The sequence below is a fragment of the Oryctolagus cuniculus genome, chromosome 6 (genome assembly GCF_051225735.1).
Source record: "Oryctolagus cuniculus isolate XC-2025 breed Fujian yellow rabbit chromosome 6, ASM5122573v1, whole genome shotgun sequence".
In the NCBI taxonomy this organism is placed as follows: Eukaryota; Metazoa; Chordata; class Mammalia; order Lagomorpha; family Leporidae; genus Oryctolagus; species Oryctolagus cuniculus.
This window is the reverse complement of record NC_142872.1, coordinates 34062531-34085774: the sequence shown is the minus strand read 5'-3', so window position 1 is coordinate 34085774 and position 23244 is coordinate 34062531. Positions and strand designations below refer to the sequence as shown.

At 39.0% G+C, this 23244-nt stretch overlaps 1 long non-coding RNA gene across 9 annotated transcripts in view; it reads left to right on the top strand.

Moving 5' to 3' along the window:
• LOC149126097 (uncharacterized) overlaps window positions 1–23244 on the top strand; it is a 434465-nt gene that overhangs the window by 343172 nt on the left and 68049 nt on the right. The window lies entirely within an intron of this gene.

Below are 23244 nucleotides of genomic sequence, written 5' to 3'. Positions count from 1 at the left end.
CTAGTCAGAAATGCAAACATCCGTCTCCCTCACTGCTGCATGTGCTCCCTCCTGAACTGCATGCCTGGTCAAAGTGGATAGCCTCCCCTGCCAGAGGAGGACCGGTGTTGGTCAAGGGCTTACAAGTAGCTGTGCTCCCCTGCTCAAACCTCCAGACAAGCTCCCTAGAGCCAAGTTTCATTCTCCTGCCTTTGAATTTACAGTTTGGTCAGTGTCATGCACTCTTCACAGTATCTTGAGTATTCTTGACATTCTTGTTGAAGGGCAGTTGACTATAGACATTTGTGTTGATTTCTTGGATCTCTGTTCTGTTCCACTGATCTAGGTGGCTGCTGATTAGAGAACTTGAATTTACTCATTTATTATTCATTGCTCATTTCTTTTTATTACTGGTGACTATTGCATTCTATGACTATATCACAAATTATTTATCCTTCTATTGCTGGACATGGGCAGTTACTGATTTTTCACTACATGCATTAAAATTTCTATGGTCATTTGAGCATAATTATTTGTAGAGACATTTTAAAGATTTATTTTGGATAAATACCTGGGGTATAATTGTCATGCCACATGATATGTATATGTTTAACTTTTTTTTAAAATTTTTTTTGACAGGCAGAGTGGACAGTGAGAGAGAGAGAGACAGAGAGAAAGGTCCTTCCTTTGCCGTTGGTTCACCCTCCAATGGCCGCTGCGGCCGGCGTGCTGCGGCCGGCTCACCGCGCTGATCTGACGGCAGGAGCCAGGTACTTCTCCTGGTCTCCCATGGGGTGCAGGGCCCAAGGACTTGGGCCATCCTCCACTGCACTCCCTGGCCACAGCAGAGAGCTGGCCTGGAAGAGGGGCAACCGGGACAGAATCCGGCGCCCCGACCAGGACTAGAACCCGGTGTGCCGGCGCTGCAAGGCAGAGGATTAGCCTAGTGAGCTGCGGCACCGGCATGTATGTTTAAAGGAGAGTGCTAAAATTCTTTCTAAAGTGACTGTACCATTTCAGAGTCTAACCAGCATCATATAAGAGGTTATAATGCTCTATATCCTCATTAATACTTGGTGTTATCAGTATTTCGAATTTAGATGTTTTTGTGGGTATATATTACTATTTTGTTATCATCATGATTTGCATTTCCCTAGTCACCAAAGATGTTGAACAGCTTTTCTATTGCTTCTATATCCCAAAACAGTCATTTATAACCCTCTAACATGTCAAAGGAGTTGAACATAATCCTTCTATATTGTGTATGTTCAATTCTGTGGCTTATTTTTATTGAATTTTATTACTACCAAATTGTAAGGAGATATTTATATGTTATGAATAGAATCCTTTATCAGTGCATTTATTTCAAGTATTCCCTTACAGTTTCTGGCTTAAAGTTTTAATTTTTGGGTCTTTTGAAAAGCAGCTGCTTTAGTTTTGATGAACTCCAATGCATCAGTTTCTGTCTTTTCTTCTATAGTCATTGCTTTCATTTTTCTTCTTTAAGGAATAATTGCCTGCCAGATTTTGTGAAGATTTTACCCCATTTTTTCTGCTAGAAATTATATATTATAAAATTTATATTTGTCGTTACTTTCCTTTGATAGTATGTGGTGGGAGGTTGAGATAATTTTTCATATGGGTATGAAATTATTCCATCATCACCTGTTAAAAAGATAATACTTTCCTTATTGGTATATTTTGATATCATTGTCAAGAATCAGTTGAATTTATATGTAAGGTTCTATTTCTAGACTATTATACTCTACTGATCTTTATGTCTATAGCGTTCCAATGCAATGTTGTCTTATCATTATAAATGTAAAACTATAAACACTTGGAAAACATGAAGCTATAACTTTAAAGTAATTTGTGAAATTGGGTGGGATACTCCTCCAACATTGTTCTCCATTTTCCAAAACCATCTTGGATAATATAGATCGTTCACATTTTCATATGAGTTCTAGAATCGGTTGTGCAAATTGTAATACTAAAACTAAAATACCTGAGAGGAGATAATTTACAAAGGAAAGTGTTTATTTTTGCTCTTGATTTTGGAGATTCATAGTCTAAAATCAGGAGGCCCTCACATTGGTCTAATCTGAGGGTGGCAGAACATGTGCAGAAGAAAGCTAACATAGTCATAGAGGACTCAGAGAGAGAGAGAGAGTGGATCGGTTGAACTTCACTCATAAAACAAAAACCCTCTCATGAGAATCATCTTCAGAGGAATGACCTTGACCTCAAAACCTCCCAGTAGGCCCACTTCCTAAACATGGTATATGAATCAAATCTCTAGCTTTAATCCGTTAATCATTGACCTGAGAATTTGGTGTCAATGCTTCCAACACATGGGCTTTTGGGAGATACCCAAACTATTATCCAAAACATGCTAATAATTATAAGAAAAACACCTGCCAAGATTTTTATTGGAATTGTGTTAATTTGGGGGAAGACTGATATCATAATAATATTGAGTCTTCCAATCCTGTGCTGACGCACTGTGGCACTTTGACTGTAAACACACAGTCATGTATTTTGGCAGGTTTTGTACCTTTTTAGTGTGGTACCAAGTCCTGGTAGAAGAAGAAGGCAGACACTTCCAATTGTAAACAGAATTCTAAACAGATCATTGCCAGCTATGTTTTTCTAACTGCAAGTACATTTTGTCCATATTTAGTTTTGATATGTTTTTCCCTTTCCTTTTGCTATGAAGTAATAGAAACAAGGCACTAAGCAAATCTAATTAAGGTGGACAACAAAGAGTTCACCACTCTAGGAGCAGGTAAGTAAAAATACATTCAAGTCAGAAGACCAAAATTTGAGTGCTAACTCCATTTAAGGTTGACTTTACTTTACGAAAACTATGTTCTTTATTGTAACTAAGTTTTTCATTAGAAAACAGAGCCTAATCCTTCCCTAATTTTTCCACAGAGCTACTTCTGTTAAAATAATGCCTGAATGTAAAACCACTCTGTAAACTCAAAGGCACTGAACACAAGTTAGAATTGCTTTTATTACACTCTAGTGAAATTAAATCCTGTACATGCAGAGGACACTTGTCTTATCTCCAAATCTCCAATTATTTGACTATTTGTCTCAGGCTTCTTTTATGCCTCCCTTTTTCTATTAGTTTGTAGTTTGTAGCTAGAGATGGAGGCCTTTGGCACTCAGCTGTAAAGAAACACTCTCCAAAGCATTTGCCCTGTAGGGAAATTTTTCCTCCTCTCTGTGGGATTTAGCCTCTGAAATAATGTATTTTGGGCTTTTAGCCAATGAAGACTGTGACAGCAAGAAAACAGGCTTTCACTTAGAGGAAAAAAGGATTGTTTTGATTTTATGTTCTTATTTTAAAATATTTTGCATTAAAAATTTAAATTAAACTTTAAAAAATATTGCTTCCAGTAAAATGTCATAACTGCATTTTTGATGGCAGAAATTATTCAGGCTTTGGTATTATTATCTCTAAGAATCCTTGAGCTTCATGGCTTTTCAGAAATGTTTACTCACAAGATAAAAACCTACCTGTCTCAGGGTACCAAAAAGAAGACACAGTCTACAAATACTCTGCTTTCCTTCATTAGTCTTCTATTCTATTCTACTCTATTCTTTGAAAAGCTGAGACACATGGAGAGAAAAAGGGACAGGTAGTCCTATTCTAAAGCCTAGAAGACAGACTGCCTTCCTGCTAACCCTAGCTCCTCCTTCATGAACTATTTGAACTCAGGAAGTTACTCAACCTCTCTAGACATCAGGTCTTCATCTATGAAATGGATGAGTATGAACAATCTCATACAGGGCAGGTTTAGCACTAAATGAATTAATAGTACAAAATAGTTAGAATTGTGCTTTGTATGTGGTAAAACTTCCACAAATGGGATTAAAGTAGGAAACACTTTGAGTTCTTTCTTTAATGCATGTAGTACAAGATTTACTATTGGCAAGATTTATTCTAGTTTTTGAAAATATGAATTGGGTGGTCAGGAATCCTGAGTTTCACAAGTCACTTTTGTTCTATAACCAAGGAATGCTTAGAACTCAGCATCTACACGGGCCATCAAAGAAGGAGATACCTTTCTCTGAAGGGAGGAGGGAACTTCCACTTTGACCTTGTCTAAATAAGATCGGAGTCGGTGAACTCAAAAGGCTTCCATAGCCTTGGCAACTCATGACAAGAGCCTAGGGTGATTACTGATGCCATAAACAAGAGTGTCAATTTGTTAAGTCAACAACAGGAGTCCCTGTGCACTTACTCCCCATGTAGGATCTCTGTCCTTAATGTGTTGGACTATGTGAATTAATTAATTAAATAATTAATCAGTACTTTACACTTTGTGTTTCTGTGTGGGTGCAAACTGTCAATCTTTACTTAGTATATACTAAATTGATCTTCTGTACATAAAGATAATTGAAAATGAATCTTGATGTGAATGGAATGGGAGAGGGAACGGGAGATGGGAGGGTTACATGTGGGAGGGAGGCTATGGGGTGGGGGAATCCACTGTAATCCAAAAGTTGTACTTTGGAAATTTATATTTATTAAATAAAAGAAAAAAAAACCAAAAAAAATCAGCATCTACAAACTTGAACCTGTTGGTTGTTTGGGGGGAATATCTAAGTTAATCCATCTTACAATATGAAGACTGTGTCTTTGAACTGAGCGTCCTCCCTTTAATTTTAGGCATTCCAACTGTTCCTAGGAAATAGGAATGCCTGTGCATTTGTGGACAAGACTTTCAAATTATGGTCAGGACTGGGAGTTTGTGAGATGACAGAGTCAGGTTCTTTTCCCCAACAAGGCTATCCACAGTCCTACAAGTCATTCCCTGTCCTTTAATGCTTCTTTCCAATAAGTTTTACTCTGTCCTAATTCCTTGTTTTCTGACTTCTCTGTAAGTCTGAATTCTTTGTGAAAGGGTCCTTTTGAGTCTTTAGCACTTAGCGTGGTGCCTGGAACTTGGTAACTATTTAGTGAATGCTATATCAATTAATGGATTTTTGTTTAAAACTTATTACTATGTCCCCCTTTTGTTGGCTGGCTAGCTGCTTAAATGAGTCTTTTTTAAAAGGCCAAGGCAGGCCGGCGCCGCAGCTCACTAGGCTAATCCTCCGCCTGTGGCGCCGGCACAGCGGGTTCTAGTCCCAGTCAGGGCACCAGATTCTGTCCCAGTTGCCCTGCTTCCAGGCCAGCTCTCTGCTGTGGCCCGGGAGGGCAGTGGAGGATGGCCCAAGTGCTTGGGCCCTGCACCCCATGGGAGACCAGGAGAAGCTCCTGGCTTCAGGTCAGCACAGCGTGCTGGCTGCCGGCTGCAGAGGCCATTGGAGGGTGAACCAACGGCAAAAGGAAGACCTTTCTCTCTGTCTCTCTCTCTCACTGTCCACTCTGCCTGTCAAAACAAACAAAAAAAGGCCAAGGCAAAACAAAACCAAAAAAACCCAAAACATGAGGGGGTGGAAGTTTGACGGAGTGATGATGAAGCTGCTGTGTGGGACACCTGTCTTCTATATCAGAGTACCAAGGTTTAGTTCTGGGTCTGCTTTGGTTTCAGCTTCCTGTTAATATGACTCAGGTAGTTTGATCTCTGGCACCCATGTAGAGGGATATAGAGTGAATTCCAAGCTTCTGGCTTCAGCCTGGTCCTGCTGTTGCAAGCATTTGGTGAATGTACCAGTGCATGAAAGATACTTTCTCTCTCTCTCTCACTCTCACTCTCTTTTCCCTCTCCCTCTATCGCTCTCTCTCTCTCTGTGTCTGTCTCTTCTCTGCCTTCCAGTTAAAATAAATTAATAGCATATAGTAGTCACTTCCTATCTGGTTGAATATCAAAGTTTGCTCCAAGAAGAGTCAAAGTCCACAAAAACATAAGGAAAAGCAACAAGCATTATCTCAATAATGTGTATGCCTTTTGTGAAATCTTCTACTCTTTGTAGTTTGTAAATATAGAGCAGCCTTTTTAAAATTATTTATTTGACAGACAGAGTTAGACAGTGAGAGAGAGAGACAGAGAGAAAGGTCTTCCTTCTGTTGGTTCACCCCCCAAATGGCCACTATGGCCAGTGCTGTGCTGATCCAAAGCCAGGAACCAGGCACTTCCTCCTGGTCTCCCATGCAGGTGCAGGGCTCAAGCACTTGGGCCATCCTCCACTGCCTTTCTGGGCCACAGCAGAGAGCTGGACTCGAAGAGGAGCAACTGGAACTAGAACTGGCACCCATATGGGATGCCGGTGCTGCAGGTGGAGGATTAATCAAGTGAGCCACGGCGCCGGCCCCAGAACAACCTTTTAAAAATGCAGATTGTATTATGTATCTTCTATACTTAAAACTTTTTTAAAGATTTATTTATTTATTTGAAAGTCAGAGTTAAATATGAGAGAAGGAGAGGCAGAGAGAGAGAGAGGTCTTCCATACACTGGTTTACTCCCCAGTTGGCCACAACAGCCAGAACTGTGCAGATCCGAAGCCAGGAGCCAGCAGTTTCTTCCAGGTCTCCCATGCAGGTGCAGGGGCCCAAAGACTTGCACCATCTTCCACTGCTTTTCCAGCCCATAGCAGAGAGGTGGATCGGAAGTGGAGCAGTCAGGTCTTGAACTGGCACCCATAAAGGATGCCGGCACTGCAGGCAGTGGCTTCACCCACACCACAGTGCTGGCCCCTTCTATACTTAAAACTCTTTAATGCTTTCCCGTTGGAGTTGGACTCAAATCCAGATCCCCAAATCCTACTTGCTTTATCCTTTGGCAACCTGCTGGTGTCTGAAGCCATTGTCTCCCCCATTACCTGAGCTCCAGTACCTCTTAGCTTTCTTGCAGGTCCTCAGTCATAGCCTTTTGAACTTTAGAGCCTTTGCATGCAGTTTTCCTCCGCAGGTGCTCTTCCACACTGGTCTTCATAGGTTGTCTCCCTGCTCTCAGGTCTTCACAGAGAATCACACTGAAGAAGTCCTCCATTAATTGTTAGTCTGAGGACCCTATTTTTGTGCTTCTCAGCACATACCACACTTTATTAAGTAGGCATCTATTAACAAGCTCTTCTGGTTTGTTTTCTTGATAGTATGATAGTATGTTTTATAAACTAAAGACCATGTTTATCTCTCCACCTATTATATTCCCAGTGCCAAGCACAGCGGTGATTCCTAGTACATATTTGAAATAATTATGTAGTAGTTAAAGTTTTCAAATTTAGCTTGTATTCTTTTCTTTCTTACCAGGCAGGTAAGTCAGTATTTGGAGATGATATACAGTAACATAAAAATGTATAGGTGGAGGGGCCAGCACTGTGGCACAGCGGGTTAAAGCCCTGGCCTGAAGTGCTGGCATCCCATGTGGGCACCGATTCTAGTCCCGATGCTCCACTTCCGATCCAGCTCTCTGCTGTGGCCTAGGAAAGCAGTAGAAGATGGCCCAAGTCCTTGGGCCCCTGCACCCACATGGGAGACCTGGAAGACGCTTCTGGCTCCTGGCTTTGGATCAGCTCATCTCCGGCCATTGTGGCCATCTGGGAGTGAACCATCGGATGGAAGACCTCTATCCCTGTCTCTGTCTCTCTCTGTAGCTCTTTCAAAAAAATAAATAAAATAAATCTTTAAAAAATGTATAGGTGGAAATGAATGACTGCATGTCCAAGTGTGTAGACTCACTGTACTGAGTGAACCTCTCTTTTTGGTTTGGCCATGAGTGAATGGTGTGGGAAAGAATGCATCAGATAAAAAAGAAGTTAACATGTTTCCAGTGTGGAGAGCTGTGGCCCTCCAGCCCTGCTCCTAAGAATTTCCCACATACATCAGAAAGACAGCCAGTTGTCCAGCTCCTAGAGGGGATAAAGTCCTCTGTAATGTAATGTAATAATGTAATGTAAACCTTTGTGCTGACTGTAGAAAGTGAAAGAAGCTTGTTAATGGTTAACACTATTCTCAGTTTTAAGATTCTGTGGACATTTTTGCCACTTTTAACTAATTTCAGCAATTCACAAAGGAGGGCCAAGAGGTATTAGTATTTATTCAGAGTGGAAAAGCACATGCAAGAAAATTAGAGTGTCTCTTCTCAGCAGACCCCAAACTATAAAATGATTGTACACAAACAACAGTCAATCAAAATAAATCTCACACTCAGGATAGGGAAATGTCTTGCGAGGATGGTGAGATTGAAAGCCACATCTTGGAGGTATCTCCAGATTCAATGGAGCAATGCCTTCCAGATTAAATTTCAGTGTTTTAGTTTATCTGCAAGAGGAAGACAGGGCAGCACAAATCATCTCCTACCATGGAGAGCATTTCTCAACTCAGAGATAGTTTTATATTTTTCCCTTCAGACAAAAACTTGGGAAATTATAGCTTTGAAAAAGCTTAGTTTTATCAAGGGGACAATTGGTTTGACTTGATGAGTTTAAATCAATATCCAAACCTCGGTGCTTTGCCTTTCCTCTTATGTGCGATATAACAATATGGTCCTTAGAGGTAAGCGAGGAAAGAACCAAAGCATTTTTAAGGGGCATCTATCAGCAGAGTAGCAAAATCTTTCAGCTCCCGACTGCTGTTGTTAATGGGCACTAAACATGATTGGGGTCCAGTATTTACATAGCATAAGCTGTACACTAAAATTTACTGGGACACATGTTTTGAGTCTTTTAGTCAGCAGAACAGGCAGCTTCAGTTTGCTTCTATAGAATAATCAACTACTTCAACTACCCACGAAGAAATTTCAATGAAGAGTTCTGTCTTAATCAGTATGCCTACAAGTGGAGTTCGTGTTGCCTAGAAAACTAATTTTATTAATATGTGACATTTCTTCCCTTTTTGTAAGATTGGAAAAATATATGAATGCAAGAAAGTTAGAATGGTTTTCTTATATAAATTTTATTTATTTATTTGACAGGCAGAGTTTACAGAGAGAGAGGGGGAAGAGACAGAGATCTTCCATGCCCTGATTCATTTCCCAAACGGCTCTAAAAGCTGGAGCTGGGCTGATCTGAAGCTAGGAGCAAGAATCCAGGAGCCTCTCCCAGGTCTCCCATGTGGGTGTGGGGACCCAAGTAGTTGGTCCTTCTTTATCTGCTTTCCCAGGCACATTAGAAAGAACATGGATCAGAAGTGGGGCAGCTGGGACTTGAACTGGTGCCTATATGGGATGCTAGCATTGCAGGCAATGGCTTAACTTGCTACATCACAACACTGGCCTGAATGGTTTTCTTAAGTTTTGTGATCACTAGCAGAATTCTTACTAGTCAGTGTCAGTTACTGACCTAGCTACTATATGGACTCACACAGAAGAGGCAACGTTTGTGTTGAACCTGGAGTTCAGAGATAGTGAGGCTTGCTTTTTAATTTCAATTCTTAAATTAAGTAGTACTGAGAACTTGATCAGTTTCTTGAGTCACAAATTTTATATCTGTAAAATGAAACTAATATGAGAGTATCTAAAAATTTTTGTGGCTATTTGGATTCAAAGATAGATTTATTTTGGTGAGAAATGTTTGGAATCCAATGCATAATTTTTTCATATTACTGATCTTCCATGAACTTTTGGAAGTCCATTCATATGCACTGATGCTTTAAAAACACACAAAAAATAGATTAATCTTTTAATTCCATTTTCTTTGAGTTTTTGTAGTACCCCTGAAATATCTACTTTAAAACTACACAGGAATACAACAAACAGCAACTCCCCCCCCCCAAAAAAAGGCCAATTTTTCAATGTCTCAATCTTTCTGCATATTACTCTTCCAGCATTATTCCCAGCAATCCACACAAAATCTAGTGGAGAAGTCGTTGTGTTGAGTGTTGAGAGATGTGTATCGGCTGGTGTGAATTATCCAGGGGTGTCTCTCTGTGCTAACCTAGGTCCTAGGTCATTGTTCAACACTCTGATGCATGGATTCATGTAGGCAAAGCCATTTGATCCTAACTGGTTTGATACATGATCACTGCAGACAGGAAATTTCAAATTCAGGTACCTGAAAGAGCACCCAGGAAAACTATTTCCTGAGTAAAAACGCGATGAGATATCTCATCTTAAATCCAACTCAGTGTGTAACCAGAGTAAATGGAACAGAAGAATGAAATGTATTCTATTCTTAATGAGCTGAGACTGAATATAAAGGAATTTTTAAAATATCTCAATGGTTAAAAATAGATTATATTTTCCTTTGGGAAAGGAAGTCATCACAGGGATGGGGCTGAGGAACTGAGCTTATTAAATTGGCTTTTGGTGATGATGAAATGGTATTGACAAAAAAAGCAACAGTGGATATTTCACACACATCTGCAGGAGTCATGAATATAAAGCACTGCTCCAGTATAAAGTTGTGGTGTTTTGTATTCTGACACTGAGACTCTAGTGGCATGCTTATCATCTGGAGGCATACTCTGCTTTGAGAAACTCAAGTAATTTCATGAATAAACACCTTTAATCATTGATAGGGTTGGTTTCAAACTAGTCACAACTATGCATTATTTCAAATAAGATTCCAGAATAGGAGGATGTATACTACTAGTTTCAGTGAAACTCTAGTCACACCAAGGAATTCACAGGTGCTGTGATCAAGTTAATGACATATGAAGGCATGTTAACAAGTAAAAAGTAATAATACCACAGTACTACAGGAATAATATAAAGGGCTAAAATGACAGTCATACCACAAGATGCCCATGTCATTTGTATACATCTTTTGTATTCTTTATTTACAGCCACATACCAGAGAAAACATATTTGTCTTTTTGAAACTGGCTTATTTTACTAAACGTAATTGTTTCTGGTTGCATCCATTTTGTTTCAAGAGACAGGATTTAATATTTTTATGGCTGGGTAGTATTCCATATACCACATTTTCTTCATCCAGTCATCAGTTCATGGACATATGGGTTGAGTCCCTATTGTAGTTGTGGTAATTGAGATACAGTGAACCTTATGGATACAGATACGTCTTAATACTTCATTCAGCTTAAAACTTCACCAAATAAGAAGTTTAACAAAAAACAAAAACAAAAAGACCTTAGTTTAGTGGGAATATAGACAGTGGCTGTAAACTATAATTGAATGGAAAAATGATAATTTGACCCATATACCAAATTTTGTCAATTAGTCATACATAATTTCTTTCAGTGAAATAGAATCAGTGATGATGTAACATTTGAATCTTTCCTGTGTTGTTACAATTCATTTGGATTTTAAGCCATTTCCTCTCGACAGATTTTATGCAGATTACAGTACAAATAATTATACACTACAATTTATTGTCCTATGTTAGTTACCACAGATCAGGAAAAAAAATATGATCCTTGTCTTTTTGGGACTGACTTATTTCATGAAGTATAATGGTTTCCAGTTGCATCCATTTTGTTGTAAAAGGCAGGATTTCATCCTTTTTATGGCTTAGTAATATTCCATAGTGCATTTATACCACATTTTCTTTACCTAGTCACTGGTTGTTGGACATTGGGTTGATTCCATAGCTTACATATTGTGAATTGAGATGCAATAAACATATGTGTACAAATCACTCTTTCATATGCTGATTTCATTTGGGTAAATTCCTAGGAATGGGATGGCTGAATTATATGGTAGATCAATTTTTAGCTTTCTAAGGAATCATCAAACTCTATTTCGTAATGGGTGTATTTGTTTACATTCCCATCAACAGTAGATTAGGGTACCTTTTCCATCATATCCTCACCAGCATTTATTATTTCTTGTGTTTTGAATGATAGCATTCTAACTTGGGGTGGGGTAAAATCTCACAGTGGTCTTTGTTTCCACTTACTTGATGGCTAGTGATCCTGAGCATTTCTTCTTGTATCTGTTGGCCATTTGAATTTCATCCTTTGAAAAATGCCTGTTTATGTCCATTGCCCACTTTACAACTGGGTTGTTTGTTTTGTTGTTTTTGAGTTTCTTGAGCACTTTATAGCTCATGGATATCAATACTTTATCTCTTGCCTCACCTCCTCTCTACCAAGATGATTAATGCCCAGAGTGAGCCCACAGTGGCTACACACCGCACCCACAGACATGAACAAATCACACAAAGTATCTGTGCAGTCCTCAGTATGAACATGGAAACCTTGCAAAGACCCATGCAAGGCACTTGGGGAACTCTGAGCTCTGAGGTCAGGCAGTGATTGCCCAGAGACCCAGTCACACCTCATGCCCTGTCATATAGTCACAAAATTCCCACAGTCACAGAGCATATGGTTCCCACAGTCACAGTGAGCAGGAGATCCATTCTCAGCCCTGTGAGCTTATCCCATCCATGGAGAGAGCAGAGACATTCTCAGATCCAACTGTCTGTCAGTGTTCTGCTTTAGCAGCCTGAGTCTAAGTGCCTGTGATAGAGCAAGGAGGAAGGAAACACTTCACAGGCTAGGTGGGCATCCTGTCCTCTGCCAAACCTCCAGGCCAGACTCCAAGTCACTGGGGACCACAGATTTATTACTTTGATAAGATCTCCTAATCATACAAACGCACAGGAGACCCGTGACTGCTACTGGCCTCATTTAAATGGTGCTTCCTCCCTCCTAGTAGTTGGGTGAAGAAGATGGCAGTGTACTCACTGTGGTGTGGTGAGCAAGGTTCTTTCCCCCGGGCAATATTGCCAGTAACATGATTGGCTGCAGACTCCTCTCACCGAGTTTGAAGAAGATGGCGTCTCCTTCATCTTATCATTCTTTATGTATTCCAATTGACTTAGACATTGCTGCCTTCATTAACAAAACAAAATCCAGGTCTTGAAATTTTCATTAAAGGAAAATCATTCTATGTGTGGAAAGAAGTAGCTGGAAAGGACAATTGTGTCCTTAGTCCCTGAGATTTGCATTCTTTTGCTTTCCCTTGCTTAACAATGAAGGCACCTTATTCCTTGCCTTTGGGGAACATGGATACTCTTAGAATGCTTTGACTAAATGTTGAAGCTTTATCTTTCTCTTCCTTCTCAGTAGCCCAAGTGATCCTTAATTGGAACTGTAAGTAAGATTTATGTATCTGTGTACTCCAATATTGGGTGAAAATATATTGGCAAATGTTATTTCCTCTTGCTGGATTGAGCCCTTTCTTATTATATAACCTTCTTGGTCCCTTTTCATTTCTTTTGATTTGAACTCTATGAGTAAAAGTATGGATACCTCTGCTTTCGTTTGGGTTCCATTTGCATGGAATATCTTGCTTCATCCTTTCACTTTCAGTCTATATGTGTCGTTCCATGTGAAGTGGAGTTTCTTGTAAGCAATATGTAATTGGATCTGTTTTATAATCCATTCAGTCATTCTATGTATGTTAAGTGGAAATTTTAGTGCATTGAGATTAATGGTAATTATTGACAGGTAAGGTCTACTACTGCCATTATGAACTTGTTTGATATTTTTATTCCAGTTTCATTCTTTTTTTCTTCCTCTTGTACAACCTTCATTCATGGATAAGTGATTTTCTCTAGGGATGTACTTTGATTTCTTGGTTATAAATAGCTGTTTTGAAATGATAATAAAGTGCAATTTACCAAGTTTGGGGCTAATAATCATATAAAGTGAACATGAGGTTACCTCTTGAAGTTCATGAAAAATTGTTTTGAAAGATAAATTTATTTTGCAGAACAAAAGTAAAATCCATGCATAGGAGGAGTTTTCAAAAACTTTATGGAAAATGCACATTATGAAAAACCTTTGCAAAGATTTCAAGTTTTTCTGCACCAATAAATGCTTATCACTTAACTCTGTTTTCCATGAACTTCTTAGTGTCTATCTTGATAAGGTGAATTAACAAAAATACCTAGCCTGTGGGGTTGCTGAGAATCTCTAGTTTATGGGGCAGTGCCCAACACCTAATAGACTATCAGCAAGTATTGGCTACTATGATTATTATGGATCTGGAGTTTTGATGATCTGTGTATTAGTGAAAATCTACATAGGAACATGGAAGTGTCTACACTTCAGGTAATTACAAGAGATAACCCTTAAAGAAAGCACAAATCCACAGGTGGGGAATCTACTGAGGACCCTAATGTGCAATTGGCTCACCTACAGTTGAACATCAGCATTGTTACTAGGCTGGAGAGACAAAGGGACTGGGTGCTGGCACTGGATCTCAGGAACAAGGCCACCATAGAAGTGGGAGCCTTGGAAGAGCTTTCTTAAATGAGCTAGAGTCACAGAAGGGATTCATCCATGCTGGGAAGATATTCAAGGTACAGAGAGGATACTGATACCTGTCTTCTCCTTTTCCTCCATCCTCTGCTATATCACAAATTCCTTAATTCTTCAAGTACAATCCAAAGCCAGATGACATGAAATTCAGGAAAGAGAGATCTTCCCTCTTCCACTCTCCTTTACAAAGCAGGTCAGGCTAAGAGTAGCCTAAGGATGGGAGAACAAGTGGCCCAAGAGCAGCACACTCAGGCTTACGAGACAGGGCGTGCTCTCTGGGTCCAAGGCTGTTCATAAACAAGCTTCCTTGCTGCTGGATTTCCCCCATTTTAGGATTCAGTTAAGTCCTTCCCTCTACCCTACTAAGGAGCACCCTCTTAAGCATCTTGGCAGTGTCATCAAATTTTCTATGTTCAGCTTCTAATAGCCCCTGGTTCAGTGGATTCCAAATAAGTGTTACTGAACTGACACCCCTGGAGCATCATTGTAGGACCGATGGGATGAAGTATATGAAAGCAGGTGTTAAAGTGAACAAACACAAGGAACTACACCAGTGTCCCAGTTACCTAGTACAGAAGTCTGACATTATGTCCCTTGCTGCCTGACAATTAACACACCCTTGTTCTAACTGGATGCCATCTTCAGTAAGTCTTAGCCATAGAGTTTCTCAAGGGCAGAGGATATCTTGGTGAATCTCATTTCTTCTTGGATAAAACTACCTTTTTATATTTTAGAATTGAGATAATTTGAGAGAGCAAAAATAAAATATGCAGAGTAAAATGGAACTGCAGTAAATGAGGGGGAAGGATTAAATGAGAATTGATTTTGATGTATACACATTTTCAGTGAGGGAACAAATTTTGTTACTGACTGTGACACAAGCTCTACTTTTTAAATGAAATTGCTTTAAGAATTGAAATAAATGGGTTCATCCAAACAGGCTTGGAGACATGGTATCTTATTAGGTGTATTTTCCTGGTTAAAACAGACCTAGTTCTCAAAAGTAACCCAAACTCTCAAATCTAGGTCTAGGTTCCAATAAATATAGAACTTGGTATTGTGAAAGCTGCAGGCAATGAAGTTACTATAGGAAGTGATGGTGCACTTTTGTTTTCATCTTTTATCTTTCTATGACTAATAAACTTCTTTAGTTAGTGATGAATCAGATTCCCATTCCTATTTCCTGGGAGTGGAGAAAAGAGGCAGAATTTTTGAGTAAGTGGTAATTGACTGGAAGATTGGCAACAATGGTGTGTTTGTAGTTGTTTATCCATAGGTTCATCAAGTGTAGTTCCAACAGGAATGTCAGTTAATAATCTTGTTTATGTAAATGAGAAAGATGAAAATGAAACAACAAAGACATATGCCAAAATGTCACTGATTTGTGCAAGACTTACTTGTCAATTTGGTTACAGTTTTGCATACTGGAAGGTTATTTCATCTTTTGTAGTCTTCATGATGTAGCAGTTACAACACAGCTTTAAATGTAATCTTCATTACTTTAAGTTCAGCCAGTAGAATATTTTTTAAAAAAGCACAAAAAATGATATGTCAAGCTTGGATTTGTAGTATTTTCTGGTGTTTGTGATGTAAATGTTCTTACTGTGGGCAATTTCAAGCTACAAATACAGGATCACTGAATGTGGAGTTAGGAAAAGAAACACAGTAGTCCAAAATTCTAGAGCATTTCGCTACAAGAAAGGAAAATAACCCCAGGATGTTAGCTAACAGTAAATGTAGTAAAATAGAAAGGAAATAATGAATTTTCAGTTTGATCATTCTTAACAGTTTACTTGAAGTATAATTGATGTAATTGAATATATTTAAGGTGTCCAGCATGGCATTTTGGTGCATACAAATCTCCACAGTCAAGCTAATTAATCTATCTGTGACTTCCAGATGATTACCATCTGCAGCAAAATCTGCTCCTTGTGTAAATTCAGTCTAGTGTCCCATCGCATGGATGAATCACACATTGTTTCATATTTTTCATATTTCTCTTTTGTCAACTATATTAAAAAATACTGCTCGGTGCATAGGTGAGCAAGGGCTATTTTCAATGAGAATATCTGATAAAACTGCTGCACAAAAAACAAAACTGAAGGAATTAGCAAGCTTCAGTATATCCATATAGCTTAGTCATGGAGAGAAAATATCTAGACAAAGTGGAACTAAAATGATCATAATTCTTCATTTTATATAAAAGGAACTGGAAGACATTCCTTTTGATTAGTTATATCCCTACACATAAATATAGATTTAAGAATCATTACTAAGTATATTAATAAATGGGATTAAGCCTGCATTATAATTGCCCAAATCCATCTTTCAAGACCAAATTAAATAAATCATAAGCCATACAATAAAAATTATAATATGAAAAACAACAGTGATATATACAATTCAGACCTAAACAATGATATAGCAAATGATAAATTGAGGCTGAAATGCAGTGTGAAGAATTATATAATTTGACTTTATTAAAAGTTAGATGTGAGCAAAAAGCAAACCCAAAATGTTATTTTTTTAGGTAGCATAATGAAGTAGGGAACTTGTTCTTAATTTTTAGTGAATGGAGATGACATAGCAATAAACTTTAAAATGATACAGCAAAAAATTAAACTACTATGTTAAAAATGTTAATAATTATTGAATCTGCATGGAAGATACAGAATAGATTGATAAAGGATATTTATTGTATTATTCTTTATACTGTTTTAATAAATTCTATTAACGAAAACGTTGGGAAAATAAAACATCAGTATAAGATATGTTCCTCTGAACTTTATTTAAATCCTTTCAGTTACTTTCATGACTATTTCTCCCACCAGTAATGATTTTGTAATTAAAATACTGTATTCTTAAATAACTCTAAGATGTTTCAGGCACCAGAAAAGCTGAGTTTGCGCTTTCCTTTTTTTACTCGCCAAGTAAGAAAGAAAAATAAGAAGCACTGGCTTATTTAGATTTATCAACAACTGAAAAAAAATTAGCAATGCCGCTTAGGCAAAACACACAGAGTGAGAGTGAGGCTAAAAAAGTTAGTAACACATGTTCCAGTCTTATGAAAAATAAAGGGACTAGGGCTCAAACCTGTGATCCATTCCTAGTGCTACTGCTTGACAGAGTTGGGTCCATGGCTAAGCCACGATCATGGTCCCTTCTTTTCCTTATTCATATCAAATGTGTCATGGTTGTTGCATATTTCAGATGCTTTTGTGACTATTCATTGATATGATTTAAAATGCCTTGAGGGCCTAGTGGTTAAGGTGCTACTTGAAGCCTGCACCCCATATCAGTATGCCCAGGCTTGAATCCTCACTCTGCTTCTGATTCCTGCTCATGTGCATCCTGCAAGGTAGCCATGATGGCCAAAGGAGCTGCACTTCTGCCACCCAAATCAGAGACCTGAATTAAATTCCTGGTTCTGGGTTTTGGCCTAACTCAGCCCAAACTGATAGAGGCATTTGGGGAGTGAACCAGCAGATGAGTTCTCTGTCTGTCTCTGCTCTTTTCCTTGTCCAAAATAAATAAATAAATAAATAAATAAATAAATAAAAATAAGGAATTAAAATGCTTTGGTAAACTGAACAATGCTCTATAATATAAATTAATTACTTACAGTCAGGGTTTTAAAGCTCTCAACTGAGAAAAATACACAGCTTTGAATGGCCATTAGATCAATTTGGGACATTATTAACTTTCAGTGTTCAGTGGTTCACCTCCATGCTTAAAAAAATGAAGTCTGTCCCAGGTAATTTCTCCAAGGTTGTTTCAATTTTATTTCTTTATGCTGGTCCTTGGACAAACTATTTGACATTTCAAAGTTTTTTTTTTTTAATGTTTTATTTTGTATTTATTTGAAAGGCAGAGAGAAATACAAACAGATGGGCATCTTTTAAAAAAAAATTAAAATTTATTTGACAGAGTTATAGACAGTGAGAGAGAGAGAGACAGAGAGAAAGGTCCTCCCTCTGTTGGTTCAACCCCCAAATGGCCGCTGCGGCTGGCGCTGTACCCATCCGAAGCCAGGAGCCAGGTACTTCTTCCTGGTCTCCCAAGTGCTTGGGCCATCCTCCACTGCCTTCCCAGGCCACAGCAGAGAGCTGGACTGGAAGAGGAGCAGCTGGGACCAGTACCCGGAGCCCATATGGGATGCTGGCGCCGCAGGCAGAGGATCAACCAAGTGAGCCATGGTGCCGGCCCCTCAAAGTTTTTAAAGTAATTAGGTATTGTAGTGTTGCAACATTTTTGTAGGTGAGAGATGGGAGAGAAACAAGATGAACATTCCCTGAAATACTCAAGTAACTGCCCAGGCAACAAACTATGTCTTCTGTGGATATGAAAATGCCTCTTTCTGTGGCAGTCCCAAATAAGCCACTTTCCAACCAGTCTGCTGCTGGCACTGCCTCGTGGAATCTAAAACAGCCGTCGTCCTTTGGCTGAACAGAACACAGAGGCAGAAAACAGATATGGATGATTTTTGCCAAACTGCACATTCTAAGGTGAGCGGGTTTTCATAAACAGAGCATTAATCAAATCCTCTGACACTATCAGTTATGGAAGTGACACAACGAAGAAATCTGCAAATGAGAAGAGCCTCTTTGTCATTTTGCAAATGAAAAATGCAAACATAGTGGAAATGCAAAGCAAAACAGATTTGCTGAAAGATAGACACTGTCAACATAAAAATTTTTATGTGCAAAATTTTTATAATTAAAATAGACCTTTTATTTTTTAACTGGATGGAGAGTCAGCAGAATCGCTTTCAAAAGGTAGATTACATTAATTCTTTGTTATTAAATGTGTATATATATATATATATAGTGTGTACATATGTATACATATATGTGTGTGTGTATATGTAGGAAAGGGGGAGAGAAATTGTGTGCATATGTATATAATGATGTCATGGTATTTTCTAGAACCTTGCTACTACAGTCTGGTTCTGTGGACTGGTGTCACCAGAGTGACATGAGAGCTTGTTAAATATTTAGAATTCCTCAAGGCCAGCATTGTGGTGCAATCCGTTAAGCTGTCACTTGCATTGTAGTGTTTTGATGAAGATGCCAAAAACATATGTTGGAGAAAGGATAGTCTTTTTTAATAGATGGTACAGGCAAAACTGGATATACACATGATACACATGTAGAAGGATGAAATTAGAGCCCTACATGTCACCAAATAAGAAAATAAATTCGAGGTGGATTAAACACCTGGAAGTTAGACCTGAAACAATAAAATTGCTGGAAGAAAACATAGGGGAAACACTTTAAGTGTGGGTGTAGGTATAGGTTATGATTTTTTAGTATAAGTTCCCGAAAGTACAGGCAATAAACCCAAAAGTAGACAAATGGGATTATATCAAAATCACAAGCTTCTGCCCAGCAAAAGAAGTGATCCAGAGAGTGGCTAGATAACTGACAAATGGATAAAATACATATACACTTTTTAAGATTTTTTATTTTATTTGTAAGGCAGAGAAAGAGGGAGGTCTTCGATCCACTGGTTCACTCCCTAGATGACTGCAACGGCCGGAGCAGCTGTGCTGGTCCAAAGCCAGGAGCCAAGAGCCTCTTTTGGGTTTTGTATGCAGATGCTGGAGCCCAAACACTTGGGCCATCTTCTAATGCCTTCCCAGGCCACAGCAGAGAGCTGTATTGGAAGTAGAGCAGCCGGGACTTGAACCAGCACCGATATAGGATGCCGACAACGCAGGCAGCTGCTTTACCTATGCCACAGCGCTGGCCTCAAATGGAGAAAATATTTGTAAGCTACTTAGCTGATAAAGAATTAATATCCAGGATAGATCAGAAAGTAAAAAAACTCAACAACAAAAGCCAGCCAGTGCAGTTAAAAGAGGGCAAAGGACCTGAATAGACATTTCTCAAAAGAAGGAATACAAATGACTAACAGATATATGAAGAAATATTCACTATCACTAGCCATCAGGGAAATGCAAATGAAAACCATAAATAGATATCATCTCACCTCTGTTAACATGGCTGTTATTGAACAGAAAGGAATGAATGCTTTCAAGGATGTAGAGAAAGGAAACTTAAACACTGTTGGTGATAACGTGTGTTCGTACAGCTGCTATGCAAAACAGTGTGGTGAGTCTTCCATCAGATCGAGCAGTCTCACTACTGGGATATTCACTCAAAAGACAGGAAACCATTGTCACAAAGAGGTACCGTACGCTCTACCCTGTTTAGTTCAGCACTATTCACAGTAGGCAAGGTATGTAATCAAACAAAGTTTCCATCCTTGGATGAATAGATGAAGCAAATGTGTTATATCTACACAGTACATTTCTATTCAGCCACTTAAGAAATGAAATTCTGTCAATTAACAGTGAAATGAATATAATTAGAGGGCATAATGTTAAACACAATAAGCCAGACTTAGACAAATACTGAATATTCTCCCTCATCTGTGGGAGCTAAAAATAAAACTGAATCTGATCACAGAATAATGTAATTACAGGTGGCTAAAAGTATAGGGGGACGTGGAGGGAGTTTGAAAGTCCAGGTCAGACTAAAGAAATAAGTTCACAATAACCTTGTATATATTTCGTGAACAAGTAGAAGTGAGGAACTCCAAGCCTTCAATTACAAAGTAACGTCAAATAATGGGAAATTCTGATTACGGTAATTTTGATCAGTAAATATTGTATACATATATTGAAATGTCACACTGGAGCCCCAAAATATGTACAATTATTATAATAAAACAAAAGAAAAGTAAGTGTTCATTAATATGAGTAGTTGAAGAAAACATGACACATAAAAACAATGGGAAACTATTCACCCTTCAAAACTAAAGAAATCCATTGGTGTATGCTAGCATGAATTAACTTGAAGGATCTTTTTAAGTGAAAGAAGCTTGGCACAAAAAAATATTGTGTGAACTCATTTATCTGTGGAATCTAAAGGAGTTGAACTTACAGAAGCAGAAAGGAGAACGGTGGTTATCGGGAGCTGAGCATGCAGAGATGTGGGTCAAAGGCTCCAAAGTTTCAGTTCAACAGGAGGAGCAACTTCTAGAGGTTTATCAAAGGGGATATAGTCATTAATAATGGATTAAGTTGCAAAAATTAGCTTTTAAATGTTGTCCTCACGAAAAAATGGTGGTGTACCAGGTTAGGTCTGCACTTACAATGCCCTCAAATGATGTCAGAGTGCTGGTTGGAGTTTTGGCTGTTCCACTTCTGATAGAGCTTCCTGCTGATGTGCTGGGAAAGCAGCAGCAGATTTGGGCTTCTGCTATTCATGTGGGAACCTGGATGAAATTCTTGGCTCCTGGCTTTGGCCTGGACCAGCCCCAGCTGTTGCTGGAGTCTGAGGAGTGAACCAAAGGATAGATAATATCTCTCTTGAGGCCGGCACTATGGCACTGCAGGTTAACACCCTGGCCTGAAGCACCGGCATCCCACATGGGCGCCGGCTTGAGACCTGGCTGCTCCACTTTCAATCCAGCTCTCTGCTATGTCCTGGAAAACCAGTAGAAGATGACCCAAGTCCTTGGGCCCCTGTACCTGTGTGGGAGACCCAGAGGAGGCTCCTGGCTCCTGGCTCCTGGCTTCGTATTGGTGCAGCTCCAGCTGTTGCAGCCATCTGGGGAGTGAACCAGTGGATGGAAGACCTCTCTCTCTATCTCTTTCTGCCTCTCCTCTCTCTGTGTACTCTGACTTTCAAATAAATAAATAAATAAATAAATAAATCTTTAAAAAAACTCTCTCTCCTTTTCTCTTTGCCTTAAAAATAAGTAGATAAATAAATCTTTAAATGATAAGAATGTAGAATGATGAGTATATTATTTCACTTAATTTAAATTCCACAAATGTTTACATATACCCAAACATTTTTAAATTATTTTATTAGAGAGAGAGAGAGTATGGGTGTGAATTAGTTCTCCCACCTTAAGGTTCAGTCCTCAAATGCCCACAATGACCAAGGCTGGTCCAGGCCAAAGATGGAAGCTAGGAACTCTATCTAGGTCTCCCATGTTGGTGGCAATGACCCACCTACGTGAGGTATCATCACTGCTCCTGGGATGTACATTAGCAGGAACCTGGAATTGACAGTAGAACTGGAACTCAAACACAGGTACTTAACCCTTAGGCCAAACACCTGACCAAAAATTCATGCTTTATTCCATCAATAAGTAATTTTTCATTTTATAATTAAAAATTAATGAAGCATCACAAACATCTTCTCAGATCTTTGAGTCAGAATTGTAGTTTACTCATGAGATTTGTATGTATCTTAAAGAATGGTAAGAACTACTCTGGAACATAAACTTTTAGAGGACAGGTGCATTACCTCTTTCTATGTTTTTCCATATCGTCTAGCACCATTTTGGCTAGTAAAATTACTCAACATGCTAGGCTGTTGAATGTTTGAATAGTTTTCATATGATTGAACTTTTAGAATCATTCCATGGAATTAAAATCATTGTTTAGTTAAGCTTATGTATTAGAAAACATACTTTGGGCGGGCACCACAGCTCACTAGGCTATTCCTCTGCCTTGCGGCGCCAGCACTAGGTTCTAGTCCCGGTCGGGGCGCTGGATTCTGTCCCGATTGCCCCTCTCCCAGTCCAGCTCCCTGCTGTGGCCCAGGAGTGCAGTGGAGGATTGCCCAAGGGCTTGGTTCCTGCACCCACATGGGAGACCAGGAGAAGCACCTGGCTCCTGGCTTCGGATCGGCACAGTGCACTGGCCGTAGTGGCCATTGAGGGGTGAACCAAAGGAAAAGGAAGACCTTTCTCTCTGTCTCTCTCACTGTTTAACTCTGCCTGTCAAAAAATAATAAATAAAAAAATTTAAAAAGAAAACATTATATTCATTAGCAATGGTGCATTAAAATAATTTCTTAGCTATCTTTGCAAAAATCAATACTATGGTCTAAGTAATAGGGAAAAGGGTGTGGGGAGACTACATGCTCATAGGGATTCTTACACAATCCTTAGAACTGATTACATAATTTGTGGTATCCAATGAAAAAATAAAAAGGTGAAGCTCCTTTTTCAAAAATTAACAACTTCAAGATGGTATCAGCAAAACTGTAAACCAAAAAAGACTTCTCTGCAAGAAATGGGTGGGAAGGGGCACTGTGCTACGACCCATGAGCCAATC